The 20,043-nt window shown below is 39.5% G+C and overlaps 1 long non-coding RNA gene across 1 annotated transcript; it reads left to right on the top strand.

Annotated features, from left to right (window-relative positions):
- Nucleotides 1-1,595: 1,595 nt before the first annotated feature.
- Nucleotides 1,596-19,576, top strand: LOC132250201 (uncharacterized). The gene is made up of 3 exons (XR_009461838.1): nucleotides 1,596-1,691; nucleotides 18,821-18,999; nucleotides 19,415-19,576. It is a non-coding gene; the product is annotated as an uncharacterized LOC132250201 (long non-coding RNA).
- Nucleotides 19,577-20,043: the final 467 nt, after the last annotated feature.

Raw genomic sequence — 20,043 nt, 5'->3', positions numbered from 1 at the left:
CAATATGGCACAGGCAGATCTGGGTGCCATGCAGCTGGGCCCTAGCCATGCTTCCCCATGCTGCATGGTGGCGGGTGGTGGGGGCTGTGTCAGGAGGACCCCGAGCTCCCCAATAGCTGCTGCTATGAGCTGTGTCCCCTGCAGGGAGGGTATGTGCCATTGTATCTCCTTGTCATTTTCATCAAACCAGTCTTGATTTCTGCAGATGCTTGATCCCAGGGTCTCAAGGGCTGTGGAGTGTAACGCTTCATGGAGCCGCTTCCAGGTGGCTTCAATCGAGTCAGAATGGAGCAGTATAGTGTGAAACTGATCTTTCCAGATAGTCTGCAAAAGACAGCCTAGTGCTGTTATATATTAGCCCTGCAGTGTTGAGGCTCTTCGATCCACTTTATCCTTTTGGATGTCATCTGATTTGAATTATGATTTTTAATGAGGAGATGATGCATCCGTGATCAGTCCAGCAGTCAGCACCACACATTGCTTTGGTTACAAGGACATCACGTCTGTCCCTCCTTCAGACAGTGACATAGTTGATAAGATGCCAGTGCTTGGAGCGAGGGTGCATCCACAATGTCTTCTTCTGGTTGGGGAGATGGAACACATGTTAGTAACCAGAAGCTCATGTTCAGCACCTACTCTGAGCTGGAGAAGACTCTTGCTATTGCAGTTTCTAATCCCATGCTTCCTAAAGATGTCATCCCATGCTTGGTAGTCAGAGCCAGTCCTGACATTGAAGTCACCAAGGAGGATGTGGCAGTCAGACTCTGGTACAGAAGCGATCATGGAGCAGAGGTCATTGTAGAACTGGTTCTTGACTTTGTTGGAGTTGGTCATGGTAGGGGTATACGAACTGGTGATATTGGCAGACTTTTTGCCAAGAAGGAAGAGCTTGGGCACCATCAGTCGGTCATTCACTCTCTTTGGCAGGTAGGTCAGCTTCTTGATGAAGCAGTTTTGTATAGAAAAGCTGACACCCCCTTCCCATTTGGCTTTTCTGCCATGACCCCTTGAAAAGAACGTGTAACCAGCTTTTCCTTCTATGAGCTGCCCTTCATTGGGTAGGCGAGTCTTGCTGAGAGCAGCAATTTGAATGTTATATGTGCCCCGTTCTCTCCCAATGAGGGCAGTTTTCCTTTCAGGTCTGTTGGTCTTTCTGTAAGTCAAAGTACATATGGTCCAGACACCCAGATTGAGTGGGGATTGATTTCTTTCCTTTTCCTTTTCTTTTTCCTTTTCCTTTTTTTCATGATTAAAATGAAACACCACTATATATATTAGTGGTGCTTCCTTTTAATCACATAAAAATGTGGATTTCAAGTTACTTTTTTAAATCTGAAAATTAAGATTTTTTTTTTTTATCAGAGAAAACCACAATCCCTGCTAAGCAGTAAATAGTAAGTAGGACCAAAGGGTTGAGTCCTAGTTTTATTTTTGCATTCCCTTGGATATTATTTTATACTGAATACTTTTGTTGTTGAATGATACAATAATATGAAACATTCATGTGTGTGCAGCTGAACTATTCTCCCTCACTATTTATCTCTTGCTTGCTTTCTTATTTGCTTTGCTTTCCTTTCTTTTCCTTTTCAGTATTTTAATGGAGCATTCCTGACCAAATAAAGTAATGAAAAATGATCTAACCATAATAGCAAATTAACCAGCATAACACCCCTGAACATGAACTGATTAAGGTTAGTGATTTGTTACTGTAATTAATTGTCCTGTAATTGAGAACAAGATTATAGAAGTGATTTTATGCTAGTTCTAGTGAGAAATAACCCCATGCAGTCCTATAGGTTCAAATTCAGATACATCAGCCCAAGAACTTTAACACCAATAAAATAACTTGGATTAATTTCTAACAACAGGGTAACCAGGGGCTAAATTCAGGTTGTTTAGGTATATGCTTCCCTTTAGGTATTGCAACACCTAAAAACCCCACAAATCTTAGCCCAGGAGGGCATTTCAGAACTACAAGATTGGGCACACAATATCACTTTACAGTCTCCAAGTAATAACAGTGAACCAACAGGAAATGTTAGACACAGTTGTGTGCTCCCACTCCAATTTTCCTTGGAGATTAGATGCCCAATTTAGGGCTGTATGCTGTAGTGATAACTGGGTTCAGTAAACACAGACCTACATAAAACAGAAGAACAACACACTTTAATTTGCAGAACACTATAGACCCTGCCTGGCTCTCAATGACTAAGGGCATTTCAACTGTTTTAATAGAATTGTATTAAGTCCAGTAGAAGTGTCATGTATGCAAGTGTTCACAACACTCAGCTCAGTCTAAAAGTGGCATGTGCAGTGTAATTTTAAACCTCATCTGACAAATAGAGTGTGATATTGGTTTGGCACTTGTATGATCCTTCTATTGATACAAGTTCCCGCTCTGACCTCTGGCATCCCAGTGGCATCACTTCCACTGCTCCCCACTCCACATACTTTCCTTTACAGGGAGATGCTTGAGCACTTGGACCACGCTGTTGCTCAAGCTGAATGTGGAGCAAACATTACCTCCTGGCTATAGGGCCAAGAAAGCCCAACCTTTCTACCCAGCCCCACTTTGCAGTCCAGCTTCAGGGAGATGCAAGGACTGAGGCAGATGTGTCCCCTGCACATGACCCAGACTTCCAAACACCAATGATCTTGGGCCAGAGACCCACACCTGAAAGGTCCTAAGACCAAAACCCCAGCATGATGGTGGGAACAATGCCCATCTTTTGCCTAGTAGCCTAATGATTAGCGGATCTACCCAGGAAGTGGAATACCTGGGTTCTAGTCTTTCCTCTGAGGAATTTCAAAGCTACAGTTCCAAAATCCGATGAGTGTGTCCAAACTACCAGACTGTAGAAGAATTTGGGTGGGTGAACCCCTTGCCCCCCCTGTTGAAGTTATATCCAGGGCTACCAGTAGTTGACTGCAGGCAAGAGGCCAGAGAAGAGTGAATAACAAGAAGCATGACTCTGTGACCTAGTGAAGAGTGCACTTCTTTTTTTGAAGGAGTGTCTTGGTCTCTAGTCCCTGCTGCAAGTGCTCATTATGCATTTTAGATAGATTAAAGAAATAGGAATAATCATGGCAGCAAGTACTAGGAGCTATGACATCCTCCTCCCAGAACAATTCACTGTTTATTACATTACAAAGTTCTTCCTTTGGCCTTATGAACCAGACATTTTTGGCTGAAGGAAAGTTCTGTATAATCCTAGGAAATCTATTTCCAACAGGACACTAATACCTACTGCAACATCTTGCTGGGAAGTTTAATTAGTGAATGTTTGTGCAGGGCTTTGAAAATGTAGAAAGTACATAAGTGCAAAACATTGTTATTATTATTTTAAAGTCTGGCCATGTGCATTTTCAGCAAAAATGTTAAAGTTTATTTTTAGATGCATGCCTGGGGAATCCTTGAAGTAAACTGCTTTACATTTGGAATACATAATTAAATATTAAGCATTCCAAATGTTCAAATGGGTATGCTAAAATCTAGGTTTGTAGTATAGACTTCATAACTAGCTTACCAAGGCATTTTTAAATTTTCAATTTGCTGTTGTGGCAGATTAAGTGAAGGCCAAAATCAGACACAGACCTTTGGGGATTTTTTGATCAAAGTAATTGCTTCCAGTTGGAAATGCATAGTAATAAGATAGTACCCTACATATGCTCTGTCTCACATTTGTTGAAACCTCGTGTTTGCTTTCTTCTTTATGGAGGATAAATAGATCCTTAAAAACACCTAGCTCCAATATTTTTTAAAAAGTTTCAACACTATTAAAAAGAAGAGACTTAAGAAAAAGTAACCCCAAATTCACATTTTTCCATGATTTAAATGAAACACCACTAATAGATAGATAGATCTATGTAGATCTATCTATTAGTGGCATTTCATTTAAATCATGGAAAAATGTGGATTTGGGGTTCCTTTTTTTTTTTTTTTACTGAAAATTGGGGATTTTTTAAAATCAGAGAAAAACAGGATCCCTGCTTATAAATATTTCAAATTATCATCTGTTTTATTATTATTAGGAAACTGATTGTCTAAACCTCAAATCAAATACATTATTCCAGAAATGTTTTAAAGGCAACTCTAATTCCTTCTTACAATGGCATGACCATTACAACTACAATGGTGCAATTAGGAAAATGAGAGGCAAATGTACAGAGACACCCAAGCAAGTGATCCCCTCTACAGTAAAGAGACTCACTCAGTAAAAGTGAGCCTCTCAAGAAAGGAGGATGGATGGCTGAGAGAGGGAATATTTACCTAACATTCCTCTTCTTTTCTATGTTTCTAGAAGTCACTGGAAGGTAAATATTTGATACACACTCAATGTCTGTGCTTTCCTGAATCAGTCCAAACCACAGGATTGAGCCTGTGTTCAGCAGCAAGAGCATCCACAAATTTGTTTGCTCAGCCTGGAGAAAAAAACAAAACCAAAAAAAAGTCTTGAATTAGTATTCTTTCCTACGTGTATAGGCTTAGATGTCCTTTGATATTTAAGCAGGTGAAATATGTTTAAAAATTGTTATTTCAGATTTGCCTCAAATAGAAGGGTTATGAAACCATCTGCAATAATCAAAATGAGCAACTGTAGTAGGTTTTTTTTTTTGTTTGTTTGTTTGTTTTGGGGGGGGGGGAAGGGCTCCGCTAGAAAATAAGATTTCTTTCTGAGGTCATAGAATACTGAATAGAAAAATTATAATGCTGCTTTTCTGGAAGAGCAAAAGAAGCTATGCATCTCCATCTTTTCCTTCACAGATTATGTATATGATTCTTTACATCTCTGGATATAAAGAAAAGTTATTCTGGATTGGTTTGACATTATGGCTGCTTGTGCATGTGATAAAATTGCCCTTTTTAGTGGTTTAATTCCATCACTCTACCTGTGTGGAAACATATTGTTCTTTGATTTCATCACACTGTACACGTGTGGTGGCATATTGTGAATTAAATGACTAAATGTGTTAAATGACTAATGTGTTTTAGTAGCAAACTAAAACGCATCCTAATGTATTTTAGTTTTCCACATTCCGCAGTGATACATCTATCCCAGGGCCCCCCACCGCTCTGGGGCCACTCAGCCTACCAGCAGCTGGCTCTTCTGCTGCAGGCAGGCTCCACTGGGAAAAACAAAAGCAGCGAGAGGCTTGGTGGGCTTCCAACACCCCATGCACTGTCCTTGCCCCCTTTCTGCTGCTTGGGACCTCCCAGGAATGGGTTGGCTTGCCCCTGCAGCACTGTGGAAAGGTTGCAGGAGGGCAGCTGGGTGTGCTGGCAGCCAGAGAAGGTGGAGGGGATGGCACACAGACTGCTGGAAGCCCGGGCAGGCGCACAGAAGCTCAGGCTTGGTGGGCTTCTGGTACCCCATGAACTTTCCCTGCTGCCTTCTCTGGACATCAGCACACCCAACTGTCATCCTGCCACCTTTCTGCACTGCCCAAGGGTCAAGTCAGCCCATTCCTGGGCAGTCCCAGGCAGTGGGAAGGTGGCAGGGACAGTGTACAGGGCACTGGAAGCCCTGGTTGGAGGGGGGGGGGGAGAAGTAGCAAGGGGCCCACTTTTTTTCCAGAGGAGCCTGCCCACCTCTCCTGTGGCTGGGGGGGCAAGCTGCCAGAAGTGATTGAGCTGTGGGGGGTCCAGTCCTTCCCTCCACATTGGCAGCATCACTTGGGGTCATCCGGGCAGGTTGCTAGCGGGCCAGGGGCTTCCCCAGCTCAGACCCAGCACCCAGCTTGCTAGCAGCCTGCCTGGGTGTCCCCAGGGGGTGTCACCACTGTGGAGGGAAGCAGTGGGCCCCCTGCATCTCGGGGCTGCTTAGCCCAGTGGTAGCTCATCCGACTGTCAGCAGGCTCTGCCAGGAAATTTAAAAAGTGGTAAAGGGCTCTATCCTTTTTATTTATTCTGGCAGAGCCTGCCTGAAGCCAAGAGACAAGGTGCTGGCTACATCTGAGCTGTGAGGGGCCCTGGTCCTTCCCTCCATGGTAGCAGCATCCCCCCTGGACAGTGTGTGTGCTAGCTCCAAGCAGTTCAGAGCCCACTGGCAGCTCATCTCCCAGCCATGGGCAGGCTTAGGAGGATTGGGCCCCTCGCTGTAACAATGATGGAGCCCCTACATTGAAATGGTGGATTTTTAATCATCACAATTAAAAATCCACCAATTAAAAACCCACTGTTTCAATTTAGAGAGAACTAACCCCCCATCATGTGTACAAGTGGCCTATTATACTGTTGTAACTTTGACCAGTGGTAAGATGGTGACAGAACAAACATTTTAATAATAAGACAAATAAATATATCCCTTTGTTTCATACCTGCTTTAATTGTAAAAATGCTTTTTGTTTTGCTCTGTTATTTTTTAAACAACACTTGCATACACCTCATAACCACTGGTTATGTGAGTGATGATTTCATATGCATGTAATGAAACACTTAATTAGAACCACTAACATCAGTACTAAAAATATGAGCGTACATTTTTATTAGTTTGTTTATTAGTATTTTTTTGTTCAGGGAAACAAAAACAGCTAGACAGAGGGTTATGGATATGTCTAATGTATTAGGGCAAGGGGCATGATAAGTTATCATCAGAGGTCTTGATCTTCTCTGATTGAAAAAAAAAAAGAATCCCCAATTTTCAGACTAGAAAAAATAACCTAAAATTCATATTTGTCCATGATCCAAATGAAACACCAAATATCAAAATGAAAATATATCTACATTGTTGTTTCACTTTGATCATGAAAAAATGTGGATTTTGGGTTACTTTTTCTAATCCAAAAATTGGGGATTTTTTTTTTTTTATTAGGGAAAACTAGGATCCCTGGTCACTACTGGAATAAAAACAACAGAATTATTAATGTGACTGTATGCAAAGAAAGTGGTTTGCAAGCATTAATATTTTTAAATTAGTATGGGGTAAATTGGAACAAAATTTGATACATTCACAAAACCTAAATTTTCTAAAACAGTTTAATTAGGTGGAGTAATGTGTCCAGTTCTGGGCACCACACTTTAAGAAGGACATGAATAAGCTTGAGAGGGGACAAAGAAGGGCTACCTGTATGATTAGAGGCATGGAATATAGGCCCTATGAGGAAAGACTTCTGGAACTGGGCCTTTTCATTCTGAGTAAGAGAAGGCTGAGAGGTGACTTCATAGCCACCTACAAGTATGTCAGGGATGAGCATGAAGATCTAAGAGTAATTCTTCAGGAATGCACCTCAGGGGAGGACAAGAACCAATGGACACAAGCAAATAGTAGGTAAATTCAGGTTGGACATATGACAAAAATGTTTTTTCTCTGAAAGGGTCACCAGAATGTGGAACACACACTCAGCGGAGGTGGTGCAGTCACCATCCTTGGAGGTGTTCAAGATGAAACTGGGCAAGAACCTTGTTGAGCTTGTCTGAGTCCAATAACTTCCTGCCCATGGTAGGGGACCAGACTTGATGATCTTGCAGGTCCCTTACAGTCCCATGATTCTATGAGTCTGATTCTAGATATTTAACTCTATACTTATATTTTCATTATTATACTATCATTTTTATGTCTCTCTCAAAAAGTTATAATTTAAATAAAAATAAACAAATACAAAAAAGGTAAAAAAGCATAACATACATAAGAAATGTTCTGCCCTCTCCCAAAACAGAGCCGAGAATGGGGCAGAGTTTGGGCCCAGAAGGATAAAAGGAAGGCAAAGTCTGGGGCTAGAGGACTCAGAGCCCAGAGCTGGGTGGAGACATAGCCAACAGGTCCAGGGTGGATAAAAATCAATTATTTTTTAAATAAAAAAATCATATTTCTTTTTATCTAAAACATTTTTTGTTTAAACATTTTTTTTGTTATGATGCTTTTTATAAAAAAAACCTCCATAAACCTATATAAAATTAGTTTTAATTTAAGGTATGTTAAAGATCAAAGACATCATCATGGAATAGGGACTATAACTTCTAAGTATATACCATTTGAGACAATATATTCATGTAACATTTTAGAAAAGTTTTATAAATAGGTCACAAAAGGCCATGGACTATATTAGGGGCCCAATCTTATGAGGTTCCTAGAGGCTCCTCTATAGATTAGTAAAGATTAAAGAAAACCACTCTACCCAATGGGACCCAGTGCTCAGACTAGAAGATCCCATTAAGCATATCCTTGATGCTTAGTTTCAGTTCTCAAACTGTGGATTTGTGACTCAGAGATAACATCCTTGTTAACAGTAGTATATGGAGATTAGAGATAACAGACCTGATTACCTACCCGTTAGGCCCATTATTTCTCTGCATGTTTGTGTACACAGGGGCACATCTACATGAGATGCTGTCACCATAGCAACAATCTATAGTGATGTAGCTCATCACTATAGTGATGTAGCATTAGCAGGCATGAACCATGATGCTGATGCTACTGAGCAGTAGCAACAAGCTACTATGCAGCTTGTTGTGAACTGCAGAGTAGGGTTGGAAACCCTACACAGTACACCCTACAACCTATGCAGCTTGTTTCTACTCCACAGTAGGGTTGGAAACAATCCATGTGCTGCCAGGACAGCACAGTAATGGCATTTACTGCACAGTCGCGGGCATGCGTAGATGTGCTCAGTGTCAAGCCCTTACAAAGTTTCAAGCAGTTAAATGAACAGAGGATTGTTGGAGGTGGAGTAGATCTGGACAAGGAGAAGGAGTTTGGAGATAAATGCAATGAGGGAGGGGCAATAGAAACAAAAGAGAAACATTTTGAGCAGAATATTTTAGAAGTCTTGAGGGATATGTTTCTGAATATAGCCTCTCCATTGATTTGCGGTCTAGTGACTGAATGGTATGGTAGAAGGCAAAACCCTAATGGCAACAGGGTTGCCAAGCCATAGAAGAGACCCTGTTTGGGAATATTTTAATGAAGTTAATCTACCTGTGGGTAAGACAGGCATACATGCAAAATGCAAACAGTGCCATAGATAGATTGATTGATTTGGGTCTAACAGTTTAGTGTCCTTTGGGTGGGCAGATTAATTTGAATATTTGAACAAATAGATACATGGTCTAACAAAATCAGGAAATGCGCACACAGCAGAATACTTACAAGAAGTAGCAGTAAAAGCTATAACAAACTGAAAAAAAAATCAGATGTCCAGTACACAGCCTTGTCACAGTCAATGCTGCAAATGTATCAAAGATGAGAAGAAATCTAGAAGAAAGTGAAGAAAGCTGCAAGCTAATAACATATGGCTGCAGCACTCAGTTGATGTGCCTCTTAGCCAAAGCCTTCAGTGCCCCAGAAATAAAGGTGAATATTGATAAAATTGTAAAATACTTCCATAACAACAAATGTGCAGCAGCTGCTCTGAAGAAAGCAGGAAACAAATTAACTATCCCACAGGACATGTGATGGAATTCCATAGTGGACTGTTTTGAGCCATATATTGAGAACTGTCCTAATCTGATGACAGTTTGTGAACAAAATTGTGACAAAAATAGATGGAACTGCCATAGCCAAAGTTCTCAATATTGGGTTAAAGAGAAATGTAGAACATGTGCTATTTCCGTAGCCTTGAACAAAGTGCAAGGAAATCACCGTTTTATTGTTCATGCTGTTGAAATATGGAAGAAACTGAGTGAGACCTTGCAAAGGGAAATACACAATGACAGAGGTAAATTTTAGGCATTAAAAAAGTAAATGGATCAAACACTATCTCCGGCTCATTTTCTTGCCAATATTTTCAATACTCGATACCAGGGTCAATCCTTAACTGATGAAGAAGAGGTTTTGACTGTAACACGAACATCCAGCAATTGTCCCACCATAATACCAACTATAATAAATTTCAGGGCTAAGGGTGAATCATTGAAGAAATATATATTTGCTGGTAAGGTTTTAAAGAAAGTTACACCAGTGAACTGGAGGAAGTCACTTAAATACCTGGATCCATCAGAGACTATTGAAGTGACAATCCAGCTTTTAAGAGCAGTAGCTTCTTCTGTAGGTGTAGAGAGAATATTTTCTTCCTTTGGACTAATTCATTCTAAATTGAGAAATTGCATGGGAACTGAAAAAGCAGGAAAGCTTTCCTTTCTTTTCTAGTCTAGATCTATAAATAGGAAGAGGAAGATGAAGAGTGAGTTTGCTGCATAACCCAGTATTTTAAGTTTCCTATGTTGACCTGGATGAAATAATCTATTTATTTTTTGTCAAAGACACATCTCACATTTATAACTAAAATAGTTAAAAATTCAAAAATACATATGCTTGTTTTGTTAAAATAAGTATACATTGAATATATATTTCTTCACTGATTCACCCTTAGCCCTGAAGAAAAATATCCAAAATGCATAAGCTTGTTCTTTTAGTTAAATAAAACAATTTAAATGTATGTTTTTGGTGATGGTTGTTGTTGTCCTCCTAATGCAGAGTAGCAAAAATATCCCACAAATATAATCGATTCATGGATTCATAGATTGTAAGACTGGAAGGGACCTTGAAAGATCATTGGGTCCAGCTCCCTGAACCAAGCAGGAAAGATTACTGGGGGTCAGGTGACCCCAGCAAGGTGATTGTCTAGTCTCCTATTGAAGATTTCTGGGGTAGGCGATTGCACCACCTCTGAAGGGAGCTTATTCCAGTCTGGACACCCTGACTGTGAAGAAGCTTCTCCTAATGTTGAGCTTGAATCAGTCTTCTAGGAGTTTGTGGCCATTACTCCTAGTTTTCCCCTCAGGTGCCCTGGGGAACAGTTGCTCACAGAGCCCTTGATGTACTCACCTAGAGTAGTGATAAGCTGCTACCAGGTCCCACCTCAGCCATCTTTCTTCAAGCTGAAGAGTCCCAGATCCCACAGCCTTTCCTCATATGATTTGCTGTGTAAGACTCTGATCATATGAGTGGCTCTTCTTTGGACTCTCTCAAGTTTGTCCATGTCCTTGTTAAAGTGTGGTGCCCAGAACTGGATGCAGTACTCCAGCTGTGGTCTCGCCAGTGCTGAGTAGAGTGGAAGAATCACCTCCTTGGTTTTGCTGGAGATGCATCAATTGATATATGCCAGAGTGTTATTTGCCCTACTGGCTACATCATCACACTGCTGGCTCATATTCATACTGTGGTCTATGATTACCCCCAAGTCCCTTTCTATTGTGGTGCTAGTCAGGTTTGTGCTGCCAAGCCTGTGGGTATGTTGGGGGTTGCTCATCCTGAGGTGGAGCACTTTACATTTCTCAACATTGAACTTCATCAGATTCTGACCCACCTGACTTGCTAGCCTATCTAGGTCCACCTGTATCTGTAACCTATCTTCAAGTGTGACCATGCTTCCCCATAACTTGGTGTTGTCCACAAACTTGGCCAGTGAGCTTTTTACCCCCACATACAAATAGTTAATAAAGATGTTAAAAAGTACTGGACCAAGCACAGACCCCTGCAGGACACTGCTGCCCACTTCTTACCAGGATGACACAAATCCATTCACTATGACTTTCTGGGTCCTATTCTACATCCAGTTTCTCATTCACCTGAGTTAAGCCCACAATCCTCCAATTTTCTCATGAGGATATTGTGGGATACTGGATCAAAGGCTTTTTGGAAATCAAGGTATACAATGTCAACCTGCTCTCTCTTGTCTAGGTAGCAAGTTACCTGGTCATAGAAGAAGATGAGGTTTGTGAGGCAAGACCTGCCTGCAATGAAGCCATGCTGGCTGTCATTCGGAATCATACCTTTGTCACAACCAAATTAAGTAGTGCCCATGTCACAAGCAAATAAAACCATTCAAAGTAGTTTTGTTTTACACTAAGTTAACTAAGGGTTAACAAAAGTTTTTGCCAGTAACCGCCTTTTTGCTGCGCATGTCAAAAAGAAATTTATTGCTGCACCACTAACAGAGATAGAACTTAGCCTTCTGTGCTGTACATAAATCATTATAATTGGTCAAAGAAAACAAGGAGTAACCCTATGATAACACCCTAGCGAAGACCGCTAGATAATTGGCGATTCTAATTAAATTTATGACGTGGTGAAAAGCAATTGGCTAATATACAAATAAAACCCGTCTTCACTTCCGTGAAGAACGGGAGACCTCTGCACACGTAACCTGGAGACCTCTGAACGTATGCGTCAGAGTAACTGACAATTTGATCACTTGTCAGTTCCCCGCGTCTCGACCCATTCTCAGACATAAATCAACGACCTGCCGGCCCGACCTTTTCTCTGCCCGACCACTGAACTCTTATGCAGACTGACCTATGACCTATAAGCTCTAACTAACCAAGTATTTCTAACCTCCGTCCTTCACCACCTTGACGGCATGAGTAAATAATCTTGCTTTGCAACCAATAAGCGTCCGCCTAATTAATTCCACTCCAAGTGTCACAAGTACCCGCCTGACGGCTTCTAAGGTCCCGACCCCCCCGCTGCAGTGCACGGCAGCGACAACCTTCTGCAAGCTTATCACAGATAGACTCTTAGATGAACTTTTCTAGGATTTTTCCTAGGGTGGAAGTTAGGCTGATTGGCCTATAGTTACCCAGGTCCTCCCTCCTGCCATTCTTGTGGATGGACATAACATTGGCCCTCTTCTAGTCCTCAGGGACTTCTCCAGAGCACCGTGAGTTGTAGAAGAGTTTCACCAGGTGTTCTGCAATGACTTCAGCCAGCTCTTTCATTTCTCTCAAATGAAGATCATCTGGTCCTGCTGACTTGTCTATTTTTTTAATTGGTCATACACCAATTCTACTGCAATAGCAGGAAGGCAAATATTCCTAGGTTATCCATGATAAATCTAGAAATTAATCTGACAAAAAATATCAGACCAAATGACTACTTTAAAATGTATAGTGTGTACCTTCTAAAAATGAAAGCCACAGCTATCTCTGTGTTGTGAATAATATGTATTAAGGTTATATCAAACAACAAGAATGCACTTTGTGTAGGAAACAATGATTAAATTGAAGCTTCCTGACCAGTGATTTAAATCATGATTTAAATTGATTTCACTTAAATCAAATCCACCCTGAAGGGGCCTAATGAGAACCGAAGCAGGAGTAGTACCTGTGGAGGGCTGGAGCAGGACTGAGACCCAGAAGCCAGATGTGATGCAGTGGAACTAGGCTACAGGAACCAGAAAGAAAAAAGGGGGGCTGAGACCAGGAAGGCTGAGTCCTACAAGGATATAAAGGCATGGGGTGAACTTGTGTTGTGTTGGTGCTGAGTGCTCCTAAAACCATGTAATTAGCCCCAGGAGACAGAGACAGTGAGACCAGGCTTAGGAAGCCCTGGGACAACCTCCCTTTTTTTAAAGAACCACAATATCAAGGCATGGTAGGTGAGAAAATGGGAGAGTGACCAAGTAGGGCAGACCTAAGGCAAGGTCTAAGTAGCCACCAGGTGGCCACCCCCTGCGACAGGCACCTTGTTACAAAGTAGCTCAAATAAAAAGATTTTAAGTGCTTCCTGAAGCAGCACTCAGGATCCAGCAAGTTTAGGTGGACCACATGGGAGAGGGAGTTCTAGACTAGAGAAGCTACTACCAAGAATAACCTCCAATAGATTTTTAACAAGAAAATTTGTCATGATGATGATTGTAGCTTTCTGTGCCTCTCCCCCCCACCCCCCGAGCATCACACATCTGAGTCTCCTTTGAACCTTGCTGTTCCCTTCTGGGTTGGATGGCCAGGCTACTGGGTGTGGCCTTGGGTCAGCTCCCCAGGGGTCTCCCCTGCCATGTCTTTGATGGTGATTGGTCCTTTAGTGGGAGGAAGATGTTTGATCCCATCTCCCCGGTACTCCCTCTCAGTCATCCTTATAACTATTACTTCTTGGGGCTCCACCTCCCTACATCTTGCCTAATGCCAACCGTGATGTTATCCATCAGGGCCAGTGTTCTGGCCCTCACTGATGCTTGGTTTCCTAATGGCTATGGCTGTGGGATAGAGATGATACTGGCTCTGAGCATCCACCACCACCCTTCAGTGTTCCCTGGTTCACAGAGTGTCGGCCTTTGCCCAGGCTTCAGGTCCACTTGGCAGGATACCCTCTCCCCAGGTTGGGTACCTGTTGCCCATTGTCTGTGTCCAGGTTTTGGCTCCATTGTCTTTGTCGGTGTCCCAATCACTGCTGCTGCTGGCCTCTGCCCAAGCCCAGCCTCAAAGCTGACTCATTGGGCCCTCGCTGGCCCGACTTGTCTCCCATGATTCCCCCTCTGGGGCACCACCACGTCTCCTCTGCCGCCAGCTCCTCGGTCCTCTTCGCCCTCTCTGAACTGGTTGCAGACACTTCTTCTGGTCCCCCTGGCTTTCTTCCTGCTGGGCCTTTTATTCCAGTGCTGGGTGGCTGCTTGACCAATCGCCCCGGCACGCTTTTACAAAGCACACCCAAACCGATGCAGGAGCCGTTCCTGGCTCCTCCCAGCTCCATTGCGGGTTTTCCTTTTGATCTTGAAACACGGCAGCTCCCACCTCCGTGGTTTCACTTTTGCCACCGGCAGCCACTGGTGCGTCATCCCACCACCTCTCTCCGGCTTCAGGTAAGTTTTCTCCACAATGATACTTGCAGGTGGTTGCTTTCAATTCACATTAGGGATTGAGGTGGGACATAAGGGAGAAGGTAGTCCCTTACATATGTAGACTGCAAACTAGAATTAAATATGAAAAAAGTATGTTACCCCTGTTCAGAGGACAGTGATGTCTCCTCTTTAACAACAGTCCAGATTAGAGAGAGATGTCTGGTGAATCAACACACAGAACAACAGGCTGGAAAAGGGGGTGGGGAGAGTACATGTCCTTTGCAAGAATCATTTTCAAAGTAAAAAAAAAAAAAAAAAGTGTGATCAAGTAAGAGCTATCTAAATTATTTCTAAGATTATTTATACATATTATATAAAAGGTAAAGTTTGGCATTAGTGGTTAGTTGATAACTAATGTATTTCTCACTGCTGTAAAGTGTTTCCCAGTTCCAAGATGTGAAGTAGTCTGAACTTATAAAGGGAATTTTGACTTAAGGCAAAACAATCATAACTGGATTGAAGCTAAACTTGGGAAGCTTCCATCCAAAATAGATTCATTAGAAAATGAGGATGCACAGGCTAAGATTTATGTTAAGAAATCATATTGTTAGCTTCACATTTTTGCTATTGCAAAAGCTATAATTAATACAATCAAGATAAAAAAAAAACACAAAGTTCTTTAAACTCACTTTTATTTAGTATTTCTCTTTCAAATTATTGCACAAATAACTTGAGAATAAAAGCCATTATAAAGGCTGTCAAAGAGGGTCTATCAAGAACACTAAGGGGAAAATGATTTAAGCAAGCTTTAGTGTATGCAGGAAAGTTGGGATGGGTAAAAGGAGATGTATTTAATCAGATCAAGCCCATGACAAACAGATTTTTGTAAAATATAAATATATCTAATGCCATTTAGAAATCAAGGGTATAGCCATTGGGATTACTTAGGAGTAGAAATTTTAAATGAATATTAATTCATTATCATTCACAGATACATACACATTGTCTTCTGATGCTGTGTATAAACTGAAACTTTATTTTCTTCAAGATACATTATTACATGTCTTTCACCTGAGTTTATTTTTCTAATTAATGTTAAATTTTATTGATTTGTCTTTTAATTTGTTTGTTATTTTAATGAGCTTAATGAACTTTTTTTTCTAATTGTTGCTGTTTTTCCAATATTCTCCTGGATTTTTGCCCTATCAATTGAGTGCCACACAAAAAAAAAATTGAGTGATTGTTTGCCTTTGTTTGTTTGTATTTTTATCTGTTTAGAATATGTGTTTAATCAATTCTAAAACAAAGTTAAAAAAGAAAAAATGGACATAAATAATACAAATAAGTAGTTGATTAAATACATGCATATCATTCTATAAACTCTGCATGATGATAGTAGATGGAACATGTTCAGGAAGACATTTATGTCTCATTAACAACCTGCTCTAATTTAAGCTATTTTGCATTCATGGTGCTAGCTAAAATCTAACTCTCCTTTATGCAGGCAAGTAGCATTGAACAAGACTGCAGCAGCAGGGAAAGAGGAATTTAAGACTTCTTAACTTTTAGCCCAGTAGCTTAGTAGTTAGGACACTTGCTTAATTTTTTGGACCCCTGATACAGGGAGAATCTGACCCAATATTTCTCACTTCTGAGAAAAGGCAATGGATTTTAGAAATTAGTCCATCAAGAAGCCAAGAGAGGAGGTTATGTGATGCCAGAAGAAAAACAAGCCAGACGAAGTGTGTTTTAGAGAGATGGGGTGTACTTGGTAGCCGTGTTGGTCTGAGACAAAAAGACATACAAAAAACTAGAACTCATGGTTCCAAAATGATGCCTTTTATTAGACCAACTAATAAAAGGCATCATTTTGGAACCACGAGTTCTAGTTTTTTGTATGTCATTTAGAGAGATGGGCACTAGTCTGGAAAAGGTATGAAGGTGAATTCTGGTCTTTATTTCTGTTCTCAATTATGCTTTTTTGTGTTTTGGATGCAGCAATTGTTGAATAAAATAGACAGCAGTGGAATGCTTTGTACCCTATTGATGGCAGGGACAAAATCCAAAGTCCCTTTCCAAGCAATGCCTAACTTATTGAGGTACACTGTGGAGATGTGGAGTCAAAACCTTTTGAGGGAAAGGCAACTTAAAACCTGGAGTTCCCACCCCTTGGGCAAGTGTCCTACTCACCAAGGCTAGGTATAGACATTCAAAAAGTCTGAAGAAGAATCAATCTAAGTTATGCCATTTTCTGTAAGCAACGTAGTTTAAATCAGTAGTGAACAGAACACACATTTGCCCTGGAGGTGGAAGAAGCAAATCTTACACTAGATTCAGCCATTTTTAAACCAGTCCATAGTGCCACACTTCTCTTCTATTATGGGTATAGACTGGTTTTGTGTGCTGAATTCCTGTTCTGTTGTGGGTATAAACCACTTTCCAATCACTAGTACCAGTAAACATGTAATGTTTCAACCTGCCCAAAGCTATTGGGTTGATTGTACTTCACTTCTCAAGAAATTCAAGGCTCATTAATTTAATTGAAGAACTCGAAAGGCTTTAGCTAATGAGAATGAATTTATCCTGACCAAATGTCCCCCTAGGAATAATGCTGATTGGCAGTTGTTAAAATATTCTAGTGCCAAGTTAATGTCCTACTGTAAGTTGTCTTTTGGACTGAGGACTTGATTAGAAACTATTTAAACATGTAATTTGATCTTTCATACCTTGGTGAAATATTCTGTTTCCATTTTCAAAAGGCTTACCATATTCTTTTGTGTTCTGATGTCTCAGGAAATTGTCACTGGTGTCTTAAACATAAATTATCACTGGTAAGTCTTTTAATTGATTGAACCCATAGACTATCAGGTGATTAAGTTAAAGATTCTGAGAGGACTGCTACCTGAGTAGGATAGAGCTTTCCTAAGAATGTTTACAAGTCTTGATGATAGAAGGAACATTTGAAATTACATTCTTTTAAAATAAGGGCTCTAATTAAATTAGTCTTTAATGTTTTTTTTTTTCTCCAACTTTTGGTAAAGACCAGGAAAATTAGTATAGCTATTTAAAAAAAAACATTAAATAACTAACAAATTCTTAAGAAACCCTAATTTTCTGAGAAAAAAATGATAGACATGGTAACAAAAATGTATTTTTATTTTTGTTGTTGCTGTTATTCCTTGTTAATGGAATTATACCAGCTCGACCCACTGCATTTAAACTGTGACTATGTGTTTTGTTCTTGGCATTTATTTCTATTTTAGAGTTCACTATATATAACTTAAATTATCAGAATATAAATGTATATTGTTAAAATTGATTCTAAAAATGTATGAAAAAAAATGAGCACCAAACAGACAGTAATAACTGATCATGACTCTAACCTTCAGATAACATCCATTAGCAATAAACACATATTGAAAATAATGTGGTTTCACTAAAACTGCAATATAATAAAACTCTATCTACAGCATCTTCATCTTAAAAGTTGTCTTTAGTAAAGGACTCTAGGAATAGGACATGTTAAAGAATATGTAAAACTTATGAATAAGTCTGTTTAGCAGTTCTACCATGTTCATAAGAGAAACAGATATTTTCTATTTTGAGCTCCAAACTGAAATCAAAATCATAGAGGCAAAATACATCTGAAATTAAAAAAAATCTGTATTTAATTATTTGTTTTTGGTCTTCTCTGATTAACCTTAGATAAACTGAACCATCATTTCTGTCCCTGCCAACTATATTAAATCAGGCTTTAGATCAGAATTTTAAACCATACAGTAACTTCACATTTATTAGCTTCAATAGACATGGTGCTAAGAAACTGCTAACAATGTGTTTCTTTGTTATCTTTGTGCCATCTACTTGTTTTCTATTTCTTATTTTAAAATGTTTTATTTACTCTTAATTGTCTGATTTATCTATTACTTAAGCTAAATAGACCATAACAAGTTCATATATATGTATATATGAAATATGCATATGCATCTACATATACATATATGAACATATATGCTGAACACACACGCACACACACATATATGTTCACGAAGAAGTCTAACTCATTTTTCTGTCCACAAAACCATCTTGAGATCAGTTTTCCACAAACACACAAAATGGTTTCTTCATAAAAATGTTAGAGTTCTCACAAAAACTAAAATATCTAACAATTTATTTTAAAATGTACTTTAGCTAGCAATTTCTTTATTCTTAATTTGTGATGGAAGGAATTACTGAAGAAAGTACATTGAGTTGCACTATTTTGTGCCTTTGAAAGAGAGGCCTGTGTTAATTAAAATTGCCATCCATTTTCATTCAATTTCCTCAGCTGTCTACTATCTGATACCTATGACATAGACGCTTCTTCATTCCTGGAACATGATTAAAAGATATTACCAAGCGGATATTGTACCAGATGTCAATATGGAAAGATGGAAAGAGATTACTTGCAATGCAGGTAGTGAAGGGAAAAATGATCTCTATACAGACTTACCAAATTGATAAAAGGTGAGAATATGAAAATATACCATGGCTCTACATAGCCTCCTATTTCTAAGACGGTTGAATATACTAGACAAAAATAAAATGTTTGCAAAATAACATTTATATTAAGGACACTATTGTGAAAGTTTAAGTAAGGAACTTCACTTCACCTAGAGGTGCCATTTTTTATTCACTCCTGCAGAACTGCTTATTATTAATTTCAGTTAACTACATCCATTTTTCACTCTTATTTTTAAAACATTTTAAACAAATGTATGGTATTACTTTGCATGCTTAGGTATTTGTTTTCAAAATCAAGATTTAGCTTTGGTTAATTCATGTTATACATGTAAGCACCCCCATGGTCAAGATGCTAGTAATATACAGAAAATGTATATACAATAAATGTTGATTATTTTCCTGATTTTATTCTCTTTAGCAGCAGGAGTTCCAGTTTTCTTCCTCTTAACAGAAAGCACAGAATTGCCAAGAATGACTTGACTCTTAATACTATCATTGAGACAGGCAAGTTTCCAAGTGTTACATTGGGTTAAACCTAGATATACTTTTTTTGCCTTTGTGGCTGGCTTTTGGATTTCAATTTATATGGTAACCATTACAGCATAGTGCAACTAGAAAAACTGTTAAAGAGAATAAAATACTACAAAGAGAATATATCTACCTACAATGCATTATAGAAGTTTTAAAATATCTAATGAAACATCTTCTTTTAAAAGGAGTTACAAACACACACACTATATATATATATATATATATATATATATATATATATTGTGTGTGTGTGTAGGTACATCTATGAAACTGTTTTTGTAAATTCCCAGGAAAAAGGAAGGGAAGGAAAGGCAAATTATGACCAGGGATCCTGGTTTTCTCTAATTTAAAACAAAAAATCCCCAATTAAAAAGTAATCCCAAGTCCACATTTTTCCATGATTAAAATGAAACACCACTATATCGCTCTAGATAGATAGATAGATAGATAGATAGATAGATACTGGTGTTTCATTTTAATAATGGAAAAAATATGGATTTGTGGTTACCTTTTTAA

Source organism: Alligator mississippiensis, chromosome 1 (assembly GCF_030867095.1).
Source record: "Alligator mississippiensis isolate rAllMis1 chromosome 1, rAllMis1, whole genome shotgun sequence".
Classification (NCBI taxonomy): domain Eukaryota; kingdom Metazoa; phylum Chordata; order Crocodylia; family Alligatoridae; genus Alligator; species Alligator mississippiensis.
The sequence above is the reverse complement of the archived record's forward strand: the minus strand, read 5'-3'. Positions and strand labels throughout refer to the sequence as shown.